This window comes from Ovis aries, chromosome 9 (genome assembly GCF_016772045.2).
Source record: "Ovis aries strain OAR_USU_Benz2616 breed Rambouillet chromosome 9, ARS-UI_Ramb_v3.0, whole genome shotgun sequence".
In the NCBI taxonomy this organism is placed as follows: Eukaryota; Metazoa; Chordata; class Mammalia; order Artiodactyla; family Bovidae; genus Ovis; species Ovis aries.
Window position 1 is genome coordinate 16,889,070 of NC_056062.1, and position 23,054 is coordinate 16,912,123.

Below are 23,054 nucleotides of genomic sequence, written 5' to 3' on the forward strand. Positions count from 1 at the left end.
GCTCCACCTTCAGCGATATTTAAATCTTGTGACTCAGCATCCTTCCTGGTCCCGCGAGATCATAAGAGGCCTTAAGTGGCTCTTAAGGAAGCTCGTGTTAATAGATGGGAAGAGTTCAGAGCATAGTTAGCATTTTCTGACGTCTTATCACCATAATCCTTATCACCATTGTCATGTAATTCGAGAGCTAGGAGAGGCTTTAGAGACGGAAAAGTCTTGGATATGGGACAGCATTAACCTTTACCCAGTCCTGATTTCCATGGCCTACACAGCAACAGATGATGTTACTGGGCAGGTCTGTGGAGGCATGTAAAAATCCAGGGTCCACTTGGATACCATCCCATAGGGACCTTTGAGGTTCACAGGGAAGATGTGGGGACAGAAGGCAACACGTCCCATAAAGACATGCTTATGCTGCTGCTGCTGCTGCTAAGTCACTTCAGTCGTGCCCGACTCTGTGCAACCTCATAGACAGCAGCCCACCAAACTCCCCTGTCCCTGGGATTCTCCAGGCAAGAACACTGGAGTGGGTTGCCATTTCCTTCTCTGAGACATGCTTATATCAGCCACCAAAACCTCAGACACGGCTTGCAGCAGCATTACCAAGAAGCCATTTTTTTAGCATCTTCACTGAATTTCATGAAGCAATAAATAAAAACCTCATATCGATTTTATGCTCCAATTTTATGCTTGGGATGCTGGAAAAAGTTCAGCAAGTGAATAAGAGAAATCCAGCTGAATTTTAGAGTTGGTGGACTCCACATCAGAATTTTGGATTGCACAACCCTGAGAGTTCATTGTCCTTTAAGTAAGTGTTGGTCAATCAGTCATGCCCGACTCTTTGCGACTCCATGAACTGCAGCCCACCAGGCTCCTCTGTCCATGAGATTTTCCAGGCAAGGATACTGGGAGTGGGTTGCCATTTCCTTCTCCAGGGGATCTTCCTGACCCAGGGATCGAACCCGGGTTTCCTGCACTGCAGGCTGATTCTTTACCAACTGAGCTGCAAGGGAAGCTCATTGTCCTTAATGGGTCCATAAACCCGGCAGGGGATGAAGATAGGGAACGGGGAGACTCTGACTTGAGACAATAGCCAAGGAAGCTCTGTGTCCAGAGGGGCTACCTTCCTACGGCTTTTCCGAGGGCTCCAAACCAGAGATGCCTGGTGCAACAGTGATCAGCACACGCGTGTTCTACAAGCGAGCACCAAGGGACCACGCAGTGGCTGGCCACACAGGTAAGGGGCTACTCAGATGATGGGAAGAGAGAACCCAAGGTTCAGATCAGGAAGGCTGTGCAAGATGAGGGTTTCTATCCACCAACTGAGCACGTGTGGTGCTGTGAGCACCGGGGCCTCAGAGGAGTCTTGTTCTAGGCCTATTTGTTCTAAACCCAGGTCTCCTCAAGGTCCCTAGGTCCCTAAAGCTCCTTTGTAAAATTCTCCAACATCTTCATGTTTTGAGAAGCCAAGAAGGATCCTCCCCACTCTATGGCCTTTGAGGCAGATGACCTTGCAAATGTGCAGTGACCCAAGTTCAGCTTTTGGCTTAAATAGAAGCCAGTACCTGAGAGGCAATTGCACCCACCTGGCTCCAGCCCTGCCCACAAAATCCATGCCCCACAAGGCAGCGAGAGTCCTGCATTTTTCATGGCACCAGATGCCTTTTTGAACTTGGTTTTTCTTGCAAAGTAGTTCTTAACAAGACAAGTGTTAATTTCCATATGTATCATTGATTATCCACTGGGTGCCAAACCTTTGTTACTGTGTAGATGAAGGAAGAGAAATTCTATCAGCTGATAAGATGAACACTTTGCACCTGAGGTTAAGGGGGAAAAAAAAGGACCTGATCCTAGTTATTTCCTGGAAGGATCCCCTTGTCTACAGGAGGAAGTGTTGACCAGGAAATACAGCTGAATGGATGTAACAGCGTAAATGCTCTGATAGCTCTGAGTTACCTCCATGGGCACCCAGAGCAAAGGCACCCATGTCCCGTTGGGGAAGTAGGTGCAAGCCTGGAGTGCTTCCTGGAAGAGGCAACACTTTAGCTCAGTAGAAGTTATGCTCAGGGTTTCTCAGTTTTAGCAGCATGGACATTTTCGGCTGGATGAATCTTTGTGGTGAGGGGTTATCCTGGGCACTGCAGCATGTTTCGGAGCATCTTTGGCCTTTGCTCGGTTATAAAAACCAGGAATGTCTCTAGATATTGCTCCTGTCTCATTGAGAGCCATGGATGGAAGTCCATGAAGGCAAGTGGGGGTGTGTCTAGAAAACATAACTCAGCTTTATCTGTAGGGAGTCCTTGTGTGCCCTGCTGTGAGGCTCAGGTGGCAGAGGCAGTAGCTAGCAGTGATGTCCCCACTCAGCTCAGCTTCTAATTAGGCAGAAGTTTTGGAGCAGCCACTGGTCGGATCCTGCCCCAGGTGGCTTTCCTACAGAACAGTGCGTCCTCGTGGTTTCCGGGCCGTCCTACATGGATCCATGATGTCAACATCTGATTTCAGTGTGGTGTGGTGTGGGCTTCCTCTTACAGCGTAGACAGCACGTGAACAAAGGGAGTTTGAAAACAGGAGAATCCAGGTTCTGGTTCCAAATGAGGGTCTGTTTGAAATTCCAAGAGTGAAAGAAGTTTGGGAGCTAGAAGTCGGCCGTGGAGGCCATCTGATCCATTACGCGAGTGGTCAGTAGAAGGAAGGGAGGGGCTCAGATAACAGTCTTTTCCCCCAAAGACCCTCGACACCTCAGCAGCGTATTTATATGAGCTCCAGACGCTGGAAAGGGACGTCTAATGCCCTGGTAACAGTCCAGGCAAGATAAACTATGACATGGACAATGACGCACCCCGTTTCATGCATTCCTTCTGGATGCACACAACGGGGCCATTAGCAACAGCAGGACAAAAGACGTGCAGCCATTAAGAATTATTGGCCAACACTTTGTTGTTGCACGGTAGAGAGTAGTGAGTTCTTACTTAAAAGAAGGCATCACAAGGAAACAGTACCTGTCGCTGAGCTGTTGTGTGCTTAGTCGCACAGTCGTGTCCAGCTGTTTGCAACCCAATGGACTGTAGCCCACCAGGCTCCTCCACCCATTGGGATTCTCCAGGCAAGAATACTGGAGTTGGTTGCCATTTCCTTCTCCGAGGGATCTTCCTGACACAAGTATAGAAGCCGGCTCTCCTGCATGGCAGGCAGATTCTTTACCATCTGAGCCACCAGGGAAGCCCATTACATCCTGAGCTATCGGCAGACCTTCTCCTGAGCTCCCAACAACTCTAGAGAAGACGTGACCTTCCAGAGGCCACACAACGAGCAGGCGACCTGCGTGTCTGACCCCAGGTTCCCCGCTCCTAACCCCTGTGCTGGCCAAGGTGCTTCCTGCCCACTCCCCATTGATAATTTAAGGGCTGGTGAAACCGATGACATATGAAGTCATTTTCGAAATGAAACCATGATTCTTAGATAAAAGAGGGTGACCTGGAGAACTTGTTGAAGCAGATGGCTGGGTTTCTCCACCCCACCAGAAGTTCACCCTGGGTGATGGTGCCAGTCCAGCCTGCTTGACGTGGTATGTGGCATCTGCATCTGAAGATACAGGAGATGCGTGTTTGCACAAATATCTTGGCAGTCCCACACACACAGCTCACCCCGGCCTTGGCTGCTCACGGCTGGCTGAATCCGCTCCCCGACTCCTATTCTTAGACGTGCCTTCATGCGCATTATTCGTGGTTATCGGGTTGGATAACTGTGGTCGAGTGCTTTCTATTCTTATCCTAATTAAAGGGTTTTAGGGGAAAGTCAGTATAACTGCTACATGCCCTCACATAGCCTTGTAGAGTTGGGACAGAAAATGATGGGGGTTAGAATGAAGCACCACAGGCCTGTCCACGGTGATGAAGCCCACAGACACTTCAGTGCGGAAATCTCCCAGCCCAGGCAGAGGCGGAAGAGGACAGTCGGTCTTTCCTCCAGCTCCATCTGATGCTCACGAGTTTGCCAAGGGAATGGTCCCGGGTCCCAGGCCCTGGGCACGGCTGGGCTCCCTCCACACTTCAGCTTAAGTGCAGTGTACAGAGATGACCCAGACATGCCCAGGGCTGAGGCTAGAGCAAGGCCGTTGGCCATCCTGCACCACTACATACGCCCGCCTGCTTTCCTGATGGTTGTCAGGGTGCTGAACCCAGAGGCAGGACAGTTTGAGCCTGTGGACTCTAAACATGGTGGGTTTATTTAAACCCAGTATGGAATTCGTGAGACTATTACCCACCCACCCCCAACCGCCCCCACCCCCCGCCCCGCCATAAGCCTTGGTTTCCTCATCTCTACGTTGGCCACTATAACAACTCCTGCCTCAGCATTAACGTGAGTATTAAATAAAAGATAATCACATATATGGAAACACTCAAGATTAGTTGTAGCTGTGCTTACCCCAGAGAATTATTGACATTCATGTATGCCTTGTACACCTAATGGTGTCATCTATACCCTCCAAGTCAATGTCCCCCAGAGGCTGGCCCACAGCTGACCACATCCAAGCTCTTAAGAGTCACCCTAAGGATTCCTTGTTAATGCCCACAGCTTCTTGAGATGTAGCACAGAGCTTCTCAATAAGCACACAAATCGCGTGGGTCTCTGGTTAAAACACCTTCACTCCTCAAGGTATGGGCCCTCGACCAGGAGCCTTGACATCACCTGGGAACTTGTGAAGACAGCAGATCACAGAACCCACATCAGACCTGTTGAATCACAGCCTGCCTTTTAACTAATGCAGCAGACAATTTGCATGTTCACTAAAGCTTGAGAAGTCCCAGCTCAACAGGCAAATCCTGTTAGTAACTGCTTTAGGTGTTTTAGAAGGAAACCAGCCCTTGGCTCATTGTATTGCTAATCCTCTTTCTTCCACGGCCATTTACATCTAATACTACTACTTCTCAGCACTTACTGTCAGATTGCATACATACACATGTATTCGTGACTTTAATCCTTGGAGCAACTCCATAAGGTGGATACTGCAATCTACAGATGAGCCAGCTAGGAACTGATAACTAGGTGACCTGAGGAGGGTAGTGTTAACTCTCCCAACCACCAGGCCAGGATCTGACCCCAGATCCTTCTAATGGTCAGTGCTTCACCATCCAGAGCTCACTGAGTGGAGGGCTTCACTATCCAGAGCTCACCGAGTGGAGGGCTTCACTATCCAGAGCTCACCGAGTGGAGGGCTTCACTATCCAGAGCTCACCGAGTGGAGGACCTCCATTTCTGCACGAATTGGAAGAAGATACAGTCCGAGGGGCAAACAGATGACACAGTATTACAGTTACGCAAAACTGTAACTGCAAACAAACACAGTAACTTCTTTGTGAAAACTCGATAATGAAAACTGATAGTAAACTGAGAGATACCAAGAAGTCTTCCTCTGACCTCTAGGTCTTGCCCCTTTGGTGTAGACAGTCCTTAGACCCCCCAGGTGCTGAGAAGTGGGATGGCGGTAGATTTCTTCCTTCATGTGAGCCTTCTGCAGGAAGGGGGGATATTTGGATGGCATCTCAGAATCAGAAGGTGCCTGCAGAGGCCAGGTGATCCTGGTGAAGAGGCTATGTGAGCTTCCATAACCCCTGGAACTAAGGGAATTGTTTCTATACACTTCCCCAGCTTTTTAGTTTTCAGAGCATTTCATATTATCTAGTTGCATCCTCCTAACCTCATGAGTAAGCCATGTTTGAAATACTGAGTTTTGTTTTACAGGAAAGAAAATGGGGGCTCCCACCTTTTCCCCCTCAGTAGCATTCCTGGTGCCATTTATAAATTAGCATCCAAAAACATTTTCACAAGCAAAGTCTGGAAACATCACTGACTCCTTTGTTAGCGGTATAAAGGAGATTTGGGAGGCCAAATGACTTATCCCACCCACCTAATCTCTCCAGATTCAGAGCAGTTAGGCACTTTTTAAATTAATCACATGTGAGTCAATCAGACAACACCTCAGGAACAGTTTGTGTGAAGGTCTCTGACCAAACCACAATCCTCGCCATCACCAGGGTAACATAGTCTTGCAACCCCAGGAGGTCTTTCCTTCTGCTCCCAGCTGAGGGGGTCTGCACAGACCCGTTTCCAACAGGGAGACAAGCCGTGACTCACCCCCATGGAAATGTTAGCGTTAAGATGTGCTGCAGAGTCCTCTGTCAGGCCCCTCACTGACACACATTTGAAAGTAAAAGTATACAGTCTGAGGCTCAAAGAGCTTAAGTGACGTACTTCATGGGTTCAGAGATGGAAAGCTGGAGCTCCAAACGGAACACAGGTGTTCTGAACGCATGCATCTGTACCAGGATTCCTCAAAGGACAGTAATAAAGAGTGACTTCAGTACTTACTATACTACTGATTCCTTGGTACACACAGTAAGATACTTGATGAGAACCTCTGGAGTGGGGCTGTAACCTAGAGTGGGGTTGGCTGCTGGCTGCTCAAAAGCCATTAGAGAGGCCGGGCTGGTGGAAAGGAATGTTTATTTTGGATGCTAGCAACTGGAAGGGAAGGGAGACACCTGTCCAGAGGCTGACTCCCCTGGCCCCACACACTGACAATCAGGGAGCGAGAGCTTTTATAGGCTGAGGGAAGGGGCTACAGGCGGTAACAGCACAGTCAGCTCCGACAGTCATCTTGAGATTGGTCATCAGTTGTTTGACCAGCATCGTCTTGGTTGTTTTATGCACAGTCTTCAGTTCCAGGGTCGGTTTGTTCCCATTTCCTGGAGGGCAATTCTTGAGTTGTTTCAGCTTACATCACGGCTTCTGTCCGGTCATGACGCATGTATTCAACTTTCCCACCTTGTGGGAGTTTCCGCGTCTATATGACAGCTGATAGGGTATGGCTCAGAATATTATCTATAGCCCTTGAAAAGGAATTAGAAGTTGCTGACTTTGCTTAATGACTAAGTATTTTTATTTGGTCTCCTGATTGTTGTTTCTGCATTTTCTGATTATTCTTTAAACTTGGAATAGATTTAAAATTTTTCCACAGACAAAAGACTTGGGGGCCGGGGCAAGGACCCTAGGCTAGGGTCATGCTCCATTTCAGGGCCTGGGATCTGCTTTTTAGAAGCTCACCAGCCTCTTGCTGCTCTCACAGCTTTGAAAGACAGCCATCAGCACAGTTAGCACTTCTGAGTCAATACAGCCATCACGTCACATTCTTCTCAAGTGTCTTTCCTCGCAATGTCCTCCCCCTGCAACTTTCAGGAAAACCATTGTCCTTTACTCTATTTGATGACATCCTAGTACCTGCTGTGACATTAACAGGTGTCTTCTCTGAGATGATTGTCACCCTGTCTCATCTGAGACATCAGTAAACCCAATGAACAGATGTGACAAAGACTTAGGGAGATTAAGGACTTCGCTAGGCATTACAAGTAGTAAGAGATGGGCCAGCCTGAATTCAAATGCAGGAGGACCAGATGTCAAAGTCCAGTGTTTGAGCTTAACTATCCCAGTGACGATACAGAACAGTATTTGACACATGGTGTGTGCTTGATGTTTGTTGAATGACTGAGTGAGTCACCACATCCTTGGTGGACTCACTTTTTCTGAGCTCTTTCATCCCATGTTAGAACTCAGGGAGGGTCATACCTGCAGTGCGGCCATGAGTGCAAAATTACAGGCGGCGTGGAGGGTACTGCAGGGCACCTGCAGTGGTAATTCCCCTTCAACTCCTGACCAGGGGCTGCCTCTGGCTGTTTCAGAAGGTATTTAGGCTGAGCTGAATTGCACTCAGGAGAGAAAAGCTTGAAACCTTGGGAGAAACAGGCAGCATCTCCTGGAGACATCAAGCAGCCCTGGGCAAACAGCCTCCTAAAACACCCCAGAGGGAAGCAGAGGGGCAAGGAGCCCCCTCCCCCAGGCTCACCACAGCTGGTGGTGTTCACGCCTCTCCCTCAGGGCCAGCCCCTGATGGCAGCCTGGCTTCTAGGCACGTGCCCAGCAGGAGCTGTGAGCCAGGGCTACATCCACTGCTTGTCAGAGCACTTCCCTGTGGGTCTTGCATCCTTGCATTGAGGGTCAGGAGGGATGGGGGCTCCTGATCTCTTGGGCTTAAGATCCTGGGCAGCAGGCTCCAAGCAGAGCTGCCCAAGGCCCTGTTTTGGAGAATACAGTCAGAGACACGGGGCAGGGATCACCATGAGGAACTGCGGTGAGGGCCCCAGGAGGTTGAGACCTTGCAGTAGCTTCTGGAAACTTGTCCAGGAACATGGAGGATGGTGTTACCAGAGCCCAGGTTGGGGCATAAGGAGCTCTGCAGCCGATTTTCCATTCAGTTCAGTTGCTGTTTCGTGTCCAACTCTTTGTGACCCCATGAACCACAGCACTCCAGGCCTCCCTGTCCATCACCAATTCCTGGAGTCCACCCAAATCCATGTCCATTGAGTCGGTGATGCCATCCACCCATCTCATCCTCTGTTGTCCCCTTCTCCTCCTGCCCTCAATCTTTCTCAGCATCAGGGTCTTTTCAAATGAGTCAGCTCTTCGCATGAAGTGGCCAAAGTATTGGAGTTTCAGCTTCAACATCAGTCCTTCCAATGAACACCCAGGACTGATCTCCTTTAGGATGGACAAAAGTTCTCGACTTGATCACTGAGGAAACCGAGACAGCAGACAAGATGCACACCAGAAGCTCCCTAGAAGCCCTGGACCCTGAGCTGCCTGGTTACTGGCTCACAGAAGCAGCCTAGAGGTCCCTGTCGCTGCCATCCCCTCATGAAGCCAGAGCCAAGCTCTCTAGTGGGGTGGGCGGTCTGGACCTGAGTGCGCTGCTGAGGCCCGTTCTCTATTGGGTTAACATTTCACGCAAGGCAAGATTAGATCAGTTAACTGGAAGTCAGATATTCCTAGAACAGACCCATGTTAGCCTTTTGGTCAGCCTCAGACAGTGAGAATTTCTTCTAACCCCACACTGGAAATGGGTCATCACATTAGTCCCTGAAGCTGCCACCAAAAATACTACAAATTGGGTGAGTCAGAAACAAAAGTGAGCTGTGGCTCTGGATGACAGAAGTTGGAGGTCAGGGCAAGAAGAGACTTGGCTCCCTCTGGGGGCTCTGAAGAAGGTCTGTTTCACTCCTCTTCCGTCGCTGCCGGTGGTGGCTGCCAGGACTTGGCTTTTGTGTGATTCCCTTCAACCTCTGCGGCCGTCTCATGTGGGTTTCTTCCCAACGTATCTCGATCTCTGTCCAAGTTCCTTTCTGATAAGGACAAAGGTCATTGAACCCCAGTTTACTGAATCCAACAGGCCCTCATTCTAAAGGTGATTACATCTGAAGAGATCCTACTTCCAAGTAGTGTCATATTCAAGAGTACTAGAGATTAGGGCTTGAACCTGTGTTTTGAGGGCCTTAAGTGTGATTTTGGACCAAACTAAAATTTGGTCCTTAAGGATTCAGGCTGGTGGGTACTAATGTCTTTTAAGGCTTATGCAGCATGGATAACTATTTAGAACATCTTTGGCTATACATCATGGATACCACCTATTTCTAAAAAGGTCTATTTCCCATATCCAACATGTTAACTAGAAAACCACTTAGTACTGATCAAAGGTAAAGCCTACCACTACTCATACCTGGAGGGGTTTTCTGACTGAAATGCTATCTGACCGTCTGAGATGTGATTTCCTTAGAACAGTAAATTCCCCTCAAGACATGGTGTAAATTCACCAGCACACACATTGATAACTATTTTATGATAATTGTAAGTGAACTCAAGATGCTGTAACATCCAGCAACAGTCATATCTACTTCACTTGGTCGCCAAGGTAAAAATAATACATTCAATTATCTCTGGTTAATAAACAACTCGAGGAAGAGATATGAAGCCACTAGCTTAGTAAACACAGTTAATATGTCAGAGGGGAAGTGAAAATACAGCCTATACTCCTCAATTTCTCGCTGAGCTTAGACTCACTTCTTATTCCTTGCTCACTTGACAGCTGAGCGACCTTGGATGGGTCGCTTGCCTTCTCCCAGTGGTAGTGTCCCCAGCTGTTTAAACATTGAGAGATTGCTTTCTCTGCCAGGATACTTGTCGGTCAATGGAAGGAAGAGTGCTCTGTGGACTCTGAGCTAATAGACATGCCAGGAGGTTTGTGATGGGGCGTTTTCTGCTTCCAGAATGGTCTAATGTCTTAGCTTTTTTATCAAGCACTAAAACAGGTACGGGAGGTCAGGCATCTAGGTCTAAAAATAGTTTCTCTCTGTTGATCAAGGAAATGCAATGGAAGTTACTCTTTGAAACAATCTTCCAGTGGACTCTGATCACGAGGAGTTGGGCAGGACTTTTTCTTAGAACCAGGTTTTATGGGTCTTCCTGTGTAGCCAATCCCCTACACAATCTTCTCTAGGAAGGACAGTCATTGAGACGACCAGATGTTTCCTCATGGAGTAAAAATCTCCTCTTATCCCCTTAGCTCAGCCATACTGCAAAACATATTTCTAAATTACAAGAGTTTTTACCATTTAAAAGTGATATAGCTACATATTAGATACCTGAAAGCCTGTAACATCTCCCCCCGACCCATCACAATGATTATTTGTATTGGTTTTAGGACATTCTCACATATTTCAATATTTACATAGATGAAATCATTCTGCCTTTTATCCTGTTTTTTCCCTGCTTATATCATGGTGTAAGCTTTTTGCCCGTGTTATTTTAGAGTTTTAACTCATTTAAAAGAGCCGAGTGTATATACTGAAATTTATATACCCATTTCTCTATTATTGATTATTCAAGGCTCTTTCTAGTTTTTTCTCCATTAAAAATGCCTTAGGGAATATATTCATACATAGATGTTGCTTTTGTGTCTCGGACAAGAAATTACATCCTTAGGCTCAGTTCCCAGAAGTGAGTTATTGGGTCAAAGAATATGAGCAGTTCTTTGCTTCTGGAAGTATTTGCCAAACTGCTTTCCAAAATAGTCATTTATAATAAAAGAGGGACAGGGAGAGGGTTCTATCCCAACTCCAGTGAGTTTCATTTTCTCCTTCAATCACTGATATTTTAACAAGCAAAGCATTTTTCTTTGCATTTGGTTTTCTTTGCATGTGAGACTGGCCATTATGTATTTGTTTGATTTCTGTAAAGCCTATGAACTCCTTTATATGTGGTATCAGGCCTCACTGGAGGTCTTTGCCACCCCCTGGACTGTAGCCCGCCAGGCTCCCCTGTCCATGGGATTCCCCAGGCCAGAATACTGGAGTGGGGCATCATGCTCTCCCTCCAGGATATCCTCCCAACCCAGAGATGAAACCCATGTCTCTTACATCTCTTGCATTGGCAGGCAGGTTCTTTACCACTGAGCCACCTGGGAAGCCCACAGAGGTTCAGGCACAAGGCAGTCTGGGCTGATTGCATAGACATGGGGTCCAAGTGATTGGGAAGGGATTTGAGCCTTGTGGTTAGCCGTTGAGCAGGGTTGAGGGAACTGGTGGGTAACAGAAGCAAGGGGAGGGCAGAGATCCAGGGTCTATAGGGTGTGGTGCTCTGCTGTAATTCACATCCCCAGTGGCAGAGAAAGCCTGGGAATGAGGAGTTAGATGGTGGCCACTGTCCAAAGGTGCAGGCTCATCCCCTAGCCTGGTGTGTGTCACTGGAGCTGAATTGTTCAGCCTGGGGCGAGTCTGCCGTGCACCTGGCCCAGCATCAGTACCCAGTCCCAAGCAGCCCACGTGAAGTGCAAGCCCTGTCTTCAGGGCCCAATGACAACCTTCAGAGGGAAGGTCACAAATGGGCGTAGGGGCCATCAAGTCCCCAGAGTTCAGCACAGTGCCCACCACAGTGGCACACCCTTGCTAAGTATGCATCGTGTTAATTAGCAGGTACCAGTAGAACAGAAGCAGTGACAGACTCTTCTTGGGCTCCAAAGTCACTGCAGATGCTGACTGCCACCATGAAGCTAACAGACACTTGATCCTTAGAAGAAAAGCTGTGACAGACCTAGACAGTGTTTTGCAAAGCAGACACAATGCTGACAAATTCTGAATTCTCAAAGCTATGGTTTTTCCAGTAGTCATGCACAGATAGGAGTTGGTCTGTAAAGAAGGCTGAACACTGAAAAACTGATGCGTTTGAACCGTGCTGCTGGAGAAGACTCTTGAGAGTCCCTTGGACAGCAAGGAGATCCAACCAATCAGTCCTAAAGGAAATCAGTCCTGAATATTCATTGGAAGGAGTAATGCTGAAACTCCAATATTTTGGCCACCTGATGTGAAAAGCTGACTCATCGGAAGAGATCTTGGGGCTGGGAAAGATTGAGGGCAGCAAGGAAAAGGGGACAACAAAGGATGACATGGTTGGATGGCATCACCAACTCAATGGACATGGGTTTGAGCAAACTCCAGGAGATAGTGAAGGACAAGGAAACCTAGAATGCTGCACAAAAAGTTGACATGACTAAGTGACCGAACGATGACAACAGTTGAATGGTTAGCACGTCTGTGATGTTTAATGTCCTGGAACCAGACCCACACATCAAGGAGAAGGAACCAGAACTGCCGAGATTAGAGCTGAGGCCTCTAATGTGACACCATTTGAGTTTTAGCAGCTCAAGAAACAGAGAAGGCAATGGCACCCCACTCCAGTACTCTTGCCTGGAAAATCCCATGGACGGAGGAGCCTGGTGGGCTGCAGTCCATGGGGTCGCTAAGAGTCGGACAGGACTGAGCGACGTCACTTTCACCTTTCACTTTCTTGCATTGGAGACGGAAATGGCAAACCACTCCAGTGTTCTTGCCTGGAGAATCCCAGGGAAGGGGGAGCCTGGTGGGCTGCCGTCTATGGGTTCTCACAGAGTCGGACACAACTGAAGAGACTTAGCAGCAGCAGCTCAAGAAAATCCCAAAGGAGATGACAGCTATAGACTGCTCTTTCCTTCCTATACTTGGTAGAAAGTTCCAGTAAAATGCTAAGAGCATTGGCTTTCAAGACAGAACCTAGACTCCTACCTTGACTTGGCCACTTACTAGATCTTAGGTTGTTCAAACATACTTAACGTCTAGTCTCCCACCTCAGAGTTAGGGAGGAAACCACACCTCTGAGAGGTTCTGAGGATTAACTAAATGAAAACAGATGGCGCTTGGTGGATGCTTCATAAATGTTCAAGCAGCAGTCAGGTTTGAAGGGACTGTAATCACGATCCATCCGACTGGTGGGGACCCTCTCGTCTTTCCCACACTGGTTCTAACTGCCTTATATCATCTGATCAAAAGAGGCATCACATCCAAAGAACAGTCCTGAGTCTTGGCAGGGATTTCAGATGAGTCTTAATTCAATTAAGTGTTAATTAAACAAACTTTTCCTGGATGAGGGGCTGGTGCTGAAGAGACAGGTTCACTTATCCATTTATTAAATACTTGCCAGAACCTACCATCATAAACAGTGGGGAGAATCTAGCAAGGTTTCTCTCTCTTTAGCAACAGAATTCACATCTCAAGAACCAAGAGATTGACAACTTGAGCTCTCAAATGCCGAGTTGTGAAACTGGCTACCTATTCAAGGAAAAATTGCTTTTATAAATTGGCTTGTTTTACAATTTCAGCTGAGACTACCAAAGCTTTTCTCATGATGCCATGCCATTATCTGGAGCGTGTTGGTCCTGGACATAGATTTTACAGTGGCAATCAAGGGGATCTTAAGTAAGAAATACTAGAAGAAAAAAAAACAACAACACCCTTTGGGTTCATCCTTAGACCACCTGGAAAGCACACAGATTTCTTGTTTTGTGGGATTGTAATCAGGTCTGTGTGGGCTTGCTGATTGAGTCATCTGAATCATTATTGTAGCCCCAGGGAATTTCATGGAACTTGGAGCAGAGTTGTCGCTCGAGCTACGCTTATGGAATGCCAATCTCATAGTCATAATGGAATCATCCAAAGCAATCCATTTATTTGTTCATCTTCTTGAGTGTTCATTGAGCCTTTCCTGTCTGCCAAGCCCTCTGGAGAATATAAAATTGAATCAGACGAGGGCTGTGCTCACAGTCCAGTAGAAAAGACATGCCAAGTGCAGAGCAGAGAGAGCTGAGACCTGGGGGAAGAGCTGATAAAGTTACTCATCTTTAAGAGAGATTATTTCTGGATGAGATGAGGGGTGGAATAGGGGGTCCAGACCATCTTCATGAGAGCAGTTGAACTGAGTTATATATACAACAGCAGAAACCAACGCAACATTGTAAAACTATATTCCAATAAAAATTGAACAATACTTTGCCAACCTGACAGGTAAAAATGTCTATAACACACATACCATGCATTTTATCTGCTACTTATCTGGCACTTTTCCTATGATAGCTTGTAAATTCTGACCCCCCCCCCAAAAAAAAAAAACTCACCTTGCTGCATACACAACTCCCATTTTGTGTGTAAAAATAGCTCAGATGTTAGCAGTGTTCAAGACCACCATGGAGTACAGATGGAACAGGATAGAGTTTGGAGCAAGGTTAGTCTGTCCCACTCCAGCTCTTCTCCTGGCTCTGTGCTGCCCACATCTATTGGCTGGCTGACATTTAAAGGGACTCAGACACAGCCAAATAGGGAGGCAGGATGTGTGTGACTGACAGAGGGCACCGCACTAATGGTGGTGGAGTGAGCGAGAGTGGAAGGTAGACGCTTTCTCTTGCAGGCAGTGGGGGTCTGTGGAAGTCTGTCGTTCGTGGGAGAGAAATAGCTGGAACAGAACACAAAGATAGATGAAGGTAAAGAGACGTAGCCTCGATGATTGAAGCTGGATGGGAGACCTCAAATAGAGGAGAGGGCGTCCTTCCTGTGCTTTAAAGCCTGGGTTAGCACGAGGACAAGCAGCCAGTTCCTGCTGAGGGGTTCAGAGCATGCCACCCCAACGTGTCCCACCCTGGAAGATTATTTTGAGCTGAAAGTACTTGAGAAACAGATGTAGGAAGGACTGCTGCCCTATCCATTTCTGCCCTTAAAGCAGGTCATAAAATTTTCCCGACAAAAGGTCACACGACTGCAGGCGGGGAAGGACATGCTTATCACTGAAGACAGTGACAACACCAAAGTGAACCCGTGGGGGCCAACCTACTCAGATAACCCTCTCTCCCATTCTTTCCCCATCAATTTCTCACTTGCTGGCCTACAGTTTACTGCCCTTAGACCAAGCCCCTTAGTCTCCTCACATCCCCACAATCATTGTGGATGAAAAGATGTGAAAGTGTTTTAGGACCGGCAGCTTCTTCAGGTCTTCATTTTCCTTCTGAAGACTCCCGTGTAAGTATTAAAGATATTAAATTGGTATGTTTTTCTCCTGTTACTCTGTCTTGCTGCTGCTGCTAAGTCGCTCAGTCATGCCCGACTCTTCGAGACCCCATAGATGGCAGCCCACCAGGCTCCCCCATCCCTGGATTCTCCAGGCAAGAACACTGCAGTGGGTTGCCAGTTCCTTCTCCAATGCATAAAAGTGAAAAGTGAAAGTGAAGTCGCTTAGCCCTGTCTGACCCTTAGCAACCCCATGGACTGCAGCCTACCAGGCTCCTCCATCCATGGGATTTTCCAGGCAAGAGTACTGGAGTGGGATGCCATTGCCTCTGTCTTAGGTTCTAAGAATTAAGCTGACAAGAGGGTAGAAGGAAGATTTCTTCCCCTACACTGGGGAAGCTGGAAGGCCTGTCTTCATTTCTAACCTGCTGGTGGTTGTCAGTTTCCTATGAGTTTCATCAACGTGAGCTTGTACGTGGTGAGGTAGATGAAGACAGACACACAGACCCCCGAACCCCTGATGCTCACAGACAGGCAGGACTCTTGCTCATACACACACCGAATGCTCGCCTAATAGATCATAGGATGCTTTCCAAATTCGGAAACATGGAAGAAATGCAGAGATGTGCAGCTTGCATGCAGGTACCCACGTTTATTGCTCCAAGTAACATATGAGCTCCCTCTACTGATGGAGTCGAAGACTCGCTGGTGGACAGCACCAGGACCGTCACTCCATGGCCTGCACTCTGAGGCTCAGAAGGGTTAAGAAGTAGGTTCAAGTCCACATGGCCAGGAAGAGGCAGAGCCAGGACCAACCGTCCTAATTCTGTCAGTTTCCTGTCTCTGTAAGATAAGACCTAGTCTTCAGGAGCTTGCTGTAGGCATTGAATAACGCATGCACACTGCTCATTTAGGAGCTGGCAGCTGGCAGGTGCTCAAGGCACAGGAGTTCATTTGAACTTGCTGCACAGACACACAGAGCTTCCCATCAATCACAGGACATTAGAACTGGTGACACCACAGCGATCTCACAGCCCAGCTCCCTTGCTCTGCAAAGAGGAAGTGAGGTGCCAAGATGGTGAAGCCAGGGACTGACCAAACTAGAGTGGAGTGCTCAGGTTTCCTGACTCGGGACAAGGGATTAGCCTTTGAGTTGGTGGAGGAAAGACTTGGCCAATTGACCTAAGCTACTCCCTGTCTTTGGCCTCCCCATTGCCGACACAAACAGCACATGAACTAAGTGACCAAGGAGACGGGCACTGGCCAAACAGCACGGGCTGTCGCTTACCGAGGCTGATTTAATGACTGTGAATCTCTGGCAAGGACCAAAGTTGAGGGCAGGGGTTAATAGCCTCCTGTTGCTTCGGCTAAGCCATGAGAGAATCACCACGGGAAAAGAATAAAGGCAAAATATAGCAATACAGCATAGCCCCAATAAAAGTACATTGGGTTGATCAGCTGGGGTCGTCACACCCTGCTAAGCTAAGGAAAAACACAGTGTGGACCTTGGAACGCCAGGTCAGCGCAAGTTCAGAACGCTGCTCGTGCATACACCAAGATGTTTTCCCAAGGCATATGTGGGTCCATGACCTCCAGCTAGGTGATAGCCCTTGTACAAGAAAACAAAGATAATTTAATCAATAAAATGGGAGACGTGACCAGGGACACAGGAGGCTGACTTCATCATAGCACAACAGATCCTTTCTGCGTGCCAAGACACTAAAGAAAAGTGATGTGGCTCCAAGGAACAGGGCTCTTGACCCAAGAGGTCTTGAGTCCCCTGGCCCCATCTTTAAAACTTTACTTCTGTCTCTCATTTCTTTTTCTCAAACTGTGCATCAGCCACTTCCGATCCCTACCTGCTGTGCTGGCCACAGCCGTCAAGGCCCTGGCCTGGCACCGTCATTCTAGGGGACCAACTCAGAGGTGAGCAGACTCCTGGGATCCCTCTACCACTGAGGGAGGAGGACTCCTGCTGACAGGAGCAGGCCTTCAGGGCATGGTTTCATCTTTCCTCTGGATTTTAGCCAGCGTCCTCACCAAGTCCTTACTGACTGAATGTTTGATCCACTGGCCTGGGGTCCTACTTAACATATCATGAAAGCAGGGTACCCGTTTTACAAAGGGGAGGACCAGTGGGCATAAACAGTGCCAGTCATGTGACAGACTGACACCCAGGTGCCACCTGCCTTCCTAAAGTGTGAAGTGGCCGGCTGCAGGCATAGCTGCAGCCACAGCTGAGAGGTAATCCTGTGAGAATCTGGGGCCAGCTCCCAGGATGCAGTAGGTGTACTGAGTCAGACTTGAAGTCTCTGTCCCCAGGAGGAACAATATATAGGTCTGGGAATAAAGGGGCATAAGGAAGTGGGGTCTCACTCAACATCTACCCAAAAGACTCACAATGGCCAATTTGTGTTTACTGAGTCCCATAACTCTGGACTGTGCAGGATGAGGTGTCCTGGTCCCCTGGGGGGAATCATTTCACCAGGGGACAATAGAGATTGAACCATAAGCTCTAGCTTCCTTTAGGAACTTTAGGCTACTTGTGATCAGAGACCAGCAGACAAGAGCTGTCAGCACGTGAGGAGGAGTCATTAGTCTTGATCAGGAGATGGGGGCCGCTCTGATGTAAGAAGGGCAGGAAGGAATATGGTCAGGACTTGAATCATCCATCTGGATACTTCTTGGAGCGCCTCTGCCCAACTGTGATGGTAAATGGGTACATACAGCAAACTGGTTCAAGTCCCCAGGGATAAGAGTCTGTATCCAGCAGAGGTGCTAGGTGAGGGTGATATTGTCTAGGATGGAGAGAGGAAGGGGCACCACACGTATCTGTTACAGGTTTGAGATCAGATGCCACGGTGGGGAGGGATATTTCATTCCACCCTTTAAGCTCCTTGCATGTAGACAGGCCCATCGGAATGTCTGATGAAGAATACAATGGCCCTCCCTTCCCTGTAGTCAAATTCAACCTTCACCAGCTCTCAGCTGCCTATGGATCAGGCAGCAGCTTGAGGGTTTATAATGCCCTCAGTTGAAGGCGAGGGGTCAGTTCTCAGCCACCCTTGCAGGGGTTCCACATACTACACTGTCTGCTTCTGTTTCAAACTGTAACAGCCTCTAATATTCCTGGAGTGTATATCACGTAAGTGAGTGCCTGTCATAACTTACAGGTCACACTGTGGACTCCATAAGTGGTTTACTGTAGTTATAACTATGTTTTTACAAGTAACTTCTGAGATGCGCGTAATTCTCCTCTAAGGTGGGGAAAAACAACTCAAATTGTTCAGTGAGTAGGTGAGACCTGCAATGGAAAACCAGCTCTGGCTCTACTGGGTTGTATCCCTCCCTCCGGTTATTTTTTGCATTTTGAGCGAATGGTTGACTGGTAGCTAATAAGCATTAACTGTGTTGATTTTACAGATCATAAATCTGACTCATGAGTTATTTCCTTTGATCCACACAACCTACCATGTAGGCAATCCTCTTTAACCGTCATACTACAAATGAGGAAGTTGTGGCTCGTTCTCTCCTGCTCCTCCTCCATCTCCTGCTTGATGAGGGTTTGAAAAGTGATCAACCAGGACGTTAACTCTCAAACCCTACTCATTCCTTAGTGAACAAGAACATGTTAATGCCACTTATGTTTTGAGCACATTTCGTTAAGAGATCAGTTTATGAGTTAGCTACCTAAAGTTCTGAACCTCAACTAAGATAATTGCATGTAAAAATTGTTTGCACTCTATAAAGGACTAGCCAATGGGTTGACAATGAGAACCCATATTTGTAAGCATTCTGGAATTTCTAGATAATCTTGATTTTCAAGGGAACAGGGGTGGTAAGATAATATCATGCTCAGTATCATAATGGAAATGGGTAGTGAAAGGCAGACCTGTGTGTGATAAAGAATGATTTTCACCCAGGCTCACAGCACTTTAGGAGACTTTCAACACCATCGATAGAAGATAAGTTGGAAGATGGACGGGAACTCAGCAGGAGGAATCCAACTCAACTAAGACAGAGGCGCATCCCTTCTACTCGGCGTGACACAGCAGAGCTCAAGTGAAGGTCACTGCCTGACTCAGACTAGTCCCAGCACATCCTGAAAATAAAGGAAAATCTGCTTCTGACACTTTTGGAAGGAGACAGAGTATGCATTACAAAGAAATATTGCTTGTACCTGCTGAGAAACCCAGCTCAAGAATGCAGACAGAATGGCATTATCCTCCTAAACTCCCTTTTTTGCAACTTATCTCCAGGAAGCAAGGCCTCTCTCTCCTAGGTTTCCTTTGCTGCTTTATGTTACTATTTTTAAAACAGCTCTTAAAACCTGAAGACTCATTGTATGTCTGCAAACTTGTATCCGGATTATGATGTATCCCATTCATTAACTGACAGGGGAAGGTGGTGGTGAATGCGAAGGTGTCAGTTGAAGCTAGATGTCTTGTTACTGCTGTTACTGTCTTGTTACTGCTGTGTGCCTGCACACGTGTGTATTTTGCAAGTGTGTTTAAATACAATCTAACCACCTTCCCTCATTTGTTTCACACCCCTGCTACTTAGGAAACAAATCAATACATCATAAATAATAGGCAGAGAAGGGAGTGTTGGGTAAGTGGGGCTTATTTTCCTGGGAGAATTATTCAAATTGGTATTAGAAATGCCCCTGTTAACCCTTGAGAGAAGGGAAAAATCTTCAGGGTCATGAAATAGAGGAAAACAGGTACCTAATAGCTCAGCCAAATTCCCCTCTATTTCTACAGGGTGAGAAGGCTGAAGTACAGGAGGTCCAGGTGATCTAGGGCAGGCTGCCCAGTGGATGGACAAGGACATAGGACTTGGGTTAACTCTACCTGGATGGGGTGGGAGGCACGGATCCCAATCCTGGGCTGCCCACTACTTGTGCAGTGTTAAGAGATTACCTCCACGGATTTTCATGGTGCTTGCTTGTCTCTAGGTAATAGGAATAAAAATACTGAAGAAAAAAGATTCTGACCTCAAAACTTACTAGCAATGAGACTTTGGACATGAAGTTTCTTGGCTTCTTTACACCTCAATTTCCTTATCTCTTTATTTCTAAAGAAGAGGTCTTATGGTTCCTTTTCAGAATCAAGTGAGCTCAATGTATACTGGACTCATTCCTTTCCCATCAGAGACAAAAAAACAAAACAAACAAAAAAAAACCCTTTGGGGACAGGTGAGTTACTGGCTGCGGTCACCGTGGGGAGATGTGAACTGCCGGGCATTTTTAGCCACCTGTGCTCCAATCAGAGCAGCCCGGGGGCACAGTGAGGATGTCCACCATCCTACACAGCGACCCTCTTGGCTTTTGAAGGGGTCAGTCTAGGGCTATATGGTGGGCCCAACAACTCCAACTCAAGGGCACCATCCACCTCTTTCATTCCACAGGAGCCCCAGCTGGGGTTGGGGTCCATTGGGCCTTTCCTGCCATTGTGGCTCCCTACCCCTACTGGTCAAGGACCTAGAGAGCATTTGGCCAGTTGCTGGGTCCATCCTGATGGGGCACTTGGAAACTGGGGATGTAACGGATGGGCCTGTGGACCATCCTGAGCTCTACTGGTCAGAGCTGGGTCAGATCCATTTATAATTTGACCTTCAGAAGTCCTTACTCTCATGGGGGACTTTGGGACTCTTAGAATCATTTCAGTTCTCTCTCACATCCCTACTGTCTAGTTATTTGAGAACACCATGGGATCCTTTGAGCAGGAACTGAAAAATAAAATCTGTGATCACCTATAGTGATTTAATGCCAGGTGTGTTTACACGTTGCTAGATCTATTCCAAAGGAACCTTTTCTTTCAATTTGTATGTCCTCAGACAGAACTGGCTCAGTTCTGAAAACTGAGGGATCAAGACTTTCCAGTAGCCTCTGCTTACTCTCCCTATCTCTAAATGCTTATATGTGCATGTATATGTATTTTCGCATATATACACATAAGATTATTTTGCTGGCAGCCTCTCCTGTGTCACATTTATAGATACAAAATCCCTTCATCGGGAGCCTACTCATCTTGCCCTTATGAACTGTGTGGCCCACTAGATTCCTCTGGGTAAAGGCCCTTGGGTGTTGTTGTGGTCTTACATCTAGTCAGTCATGTGATCCTTGATTTTGCTGGTTGGTCACGGCCCCTCCGTGGCCTGTGCTCCTCTGTAATATTGTCATCTCAACGACACCAGGGGGCCCAGCATTTCCAAACATCACCCTCCTTTGAGACCTGACAGCACGGCTCAATGTCAGCGCCCTCCCCCAGTACACTGAACTGAAACCTGTTCTCGAGAACGCCCAGAGAATGCTGCCGGTTGATGGGGCTTTCTGGTCTCATATCATGGATCCTTCCTAGTATGTCTTCTTGCCTGAGCCTTCCTTCCTGGGGACAGAGTTCCAGCATCCCATTGAGACCTTCTCCCCGCGTCATTTTTCCTATTGCGCATAGAACTGTCTCAAGGATCCTTGCCAAGGCATTAAATCCCAAACCAAGGAGAATGCCTGTGTTACTCATCCATCTTTTTCTTGTTGAGGATCCTGAAGATTTCTTCTCAGGTATATTTCTCCTGGTTCCTCATAGTAAGTACACTTGAGTCATGTCTTGAAGCTGCTTTGATAAATAACGTATTCCTTGAACATTGTTAGCATTACCCAATCTGGTCACAGTGAAACTGACCTTAGTTAGTTAACATGTACAACTCATGGCAAACTTCTGCTAACTAGAGCACAGTGTGTATGTACATTTGCTTTTGTCTTAAGAGTGGAGTCTGCAAGGCTAAAGTTTGGGATTTCATTCCCCTACCCCCTTTTAGTGAAGTTCATTCTTCTTTTATATTTTTTCATCACATTCTGAACTGAATTTGATCCTGGGGTGGTGCGGGGGTGGGGGTGGGTGGGTGGGGGGAGGTCTCCCAAACTCCTTTTTCCTAAACTCAAACATTAAAAGGTTTAGTCTTTCATGCCTTTGTAAAATGTCCAAAAAGAAATTTAAAGCACTGTATTTTCTCCATTCCATATGATTCAGAATTGTTATTATACCATATATCCAGAGCTTCATCTATTCTGCCTGTCTGGTTTTGGTATTGTCTGACCAGTAATTCTAATCTTTTATCGTGAGTTGTTACCTCTGCTTTTAGTTTCTGGAATAGATTGGCGAGTCAGTGCTACTTCTTCCTTAAATGTTTACTAGAATTGAGAGCAATCTGGGCCTGGTACATTTGAGTTTTAATGATTGGTTCTCTGATATAGGGCTGCTCAGATTGTCAGTTTTCCCTTGCAAGTTTTTGTAGTTTCTCTTTCAAAGAGTTTGGTCAGCTTCATCTAAATCATCAACATGGTGGGCCTCGCATTTCCACAGTCATGCTCTTATATTAGCCCTTTAATGTCTCTGAGTTCAGCAGTGATAAGAGCCCTGTTTCATCTGTTACTGATACTTTGTTCTCCATTAGCCTGGCTGGAAGTTCACTTTTGTTGATCTTTACAAAGAACCTGTTTTCCTGATTTCAATTCGTTTATTTTTTCTCTATTGTTTTAGGCTTAATTTGATCTTTTTCCTCTAGTTCAGGTTATTGACTGTAGACCTTTAATCTTTCCTAATACATTTATTTTATCTACAAGTTTTCCTCTAAGCACAGCTTTTGCTTCACCCTAGAAGTAGAATGCAGGATTTAGTTCAAAACTTTAATCTTGATGCTTTCTTTGAAAAGTGTTTACAAGTATGTTGTTTGGATATGTTTGAAGATTCTCCATGTATCTGTTATGTCTAGTTTAATCTTACAGTGTGAGAACATTTTATG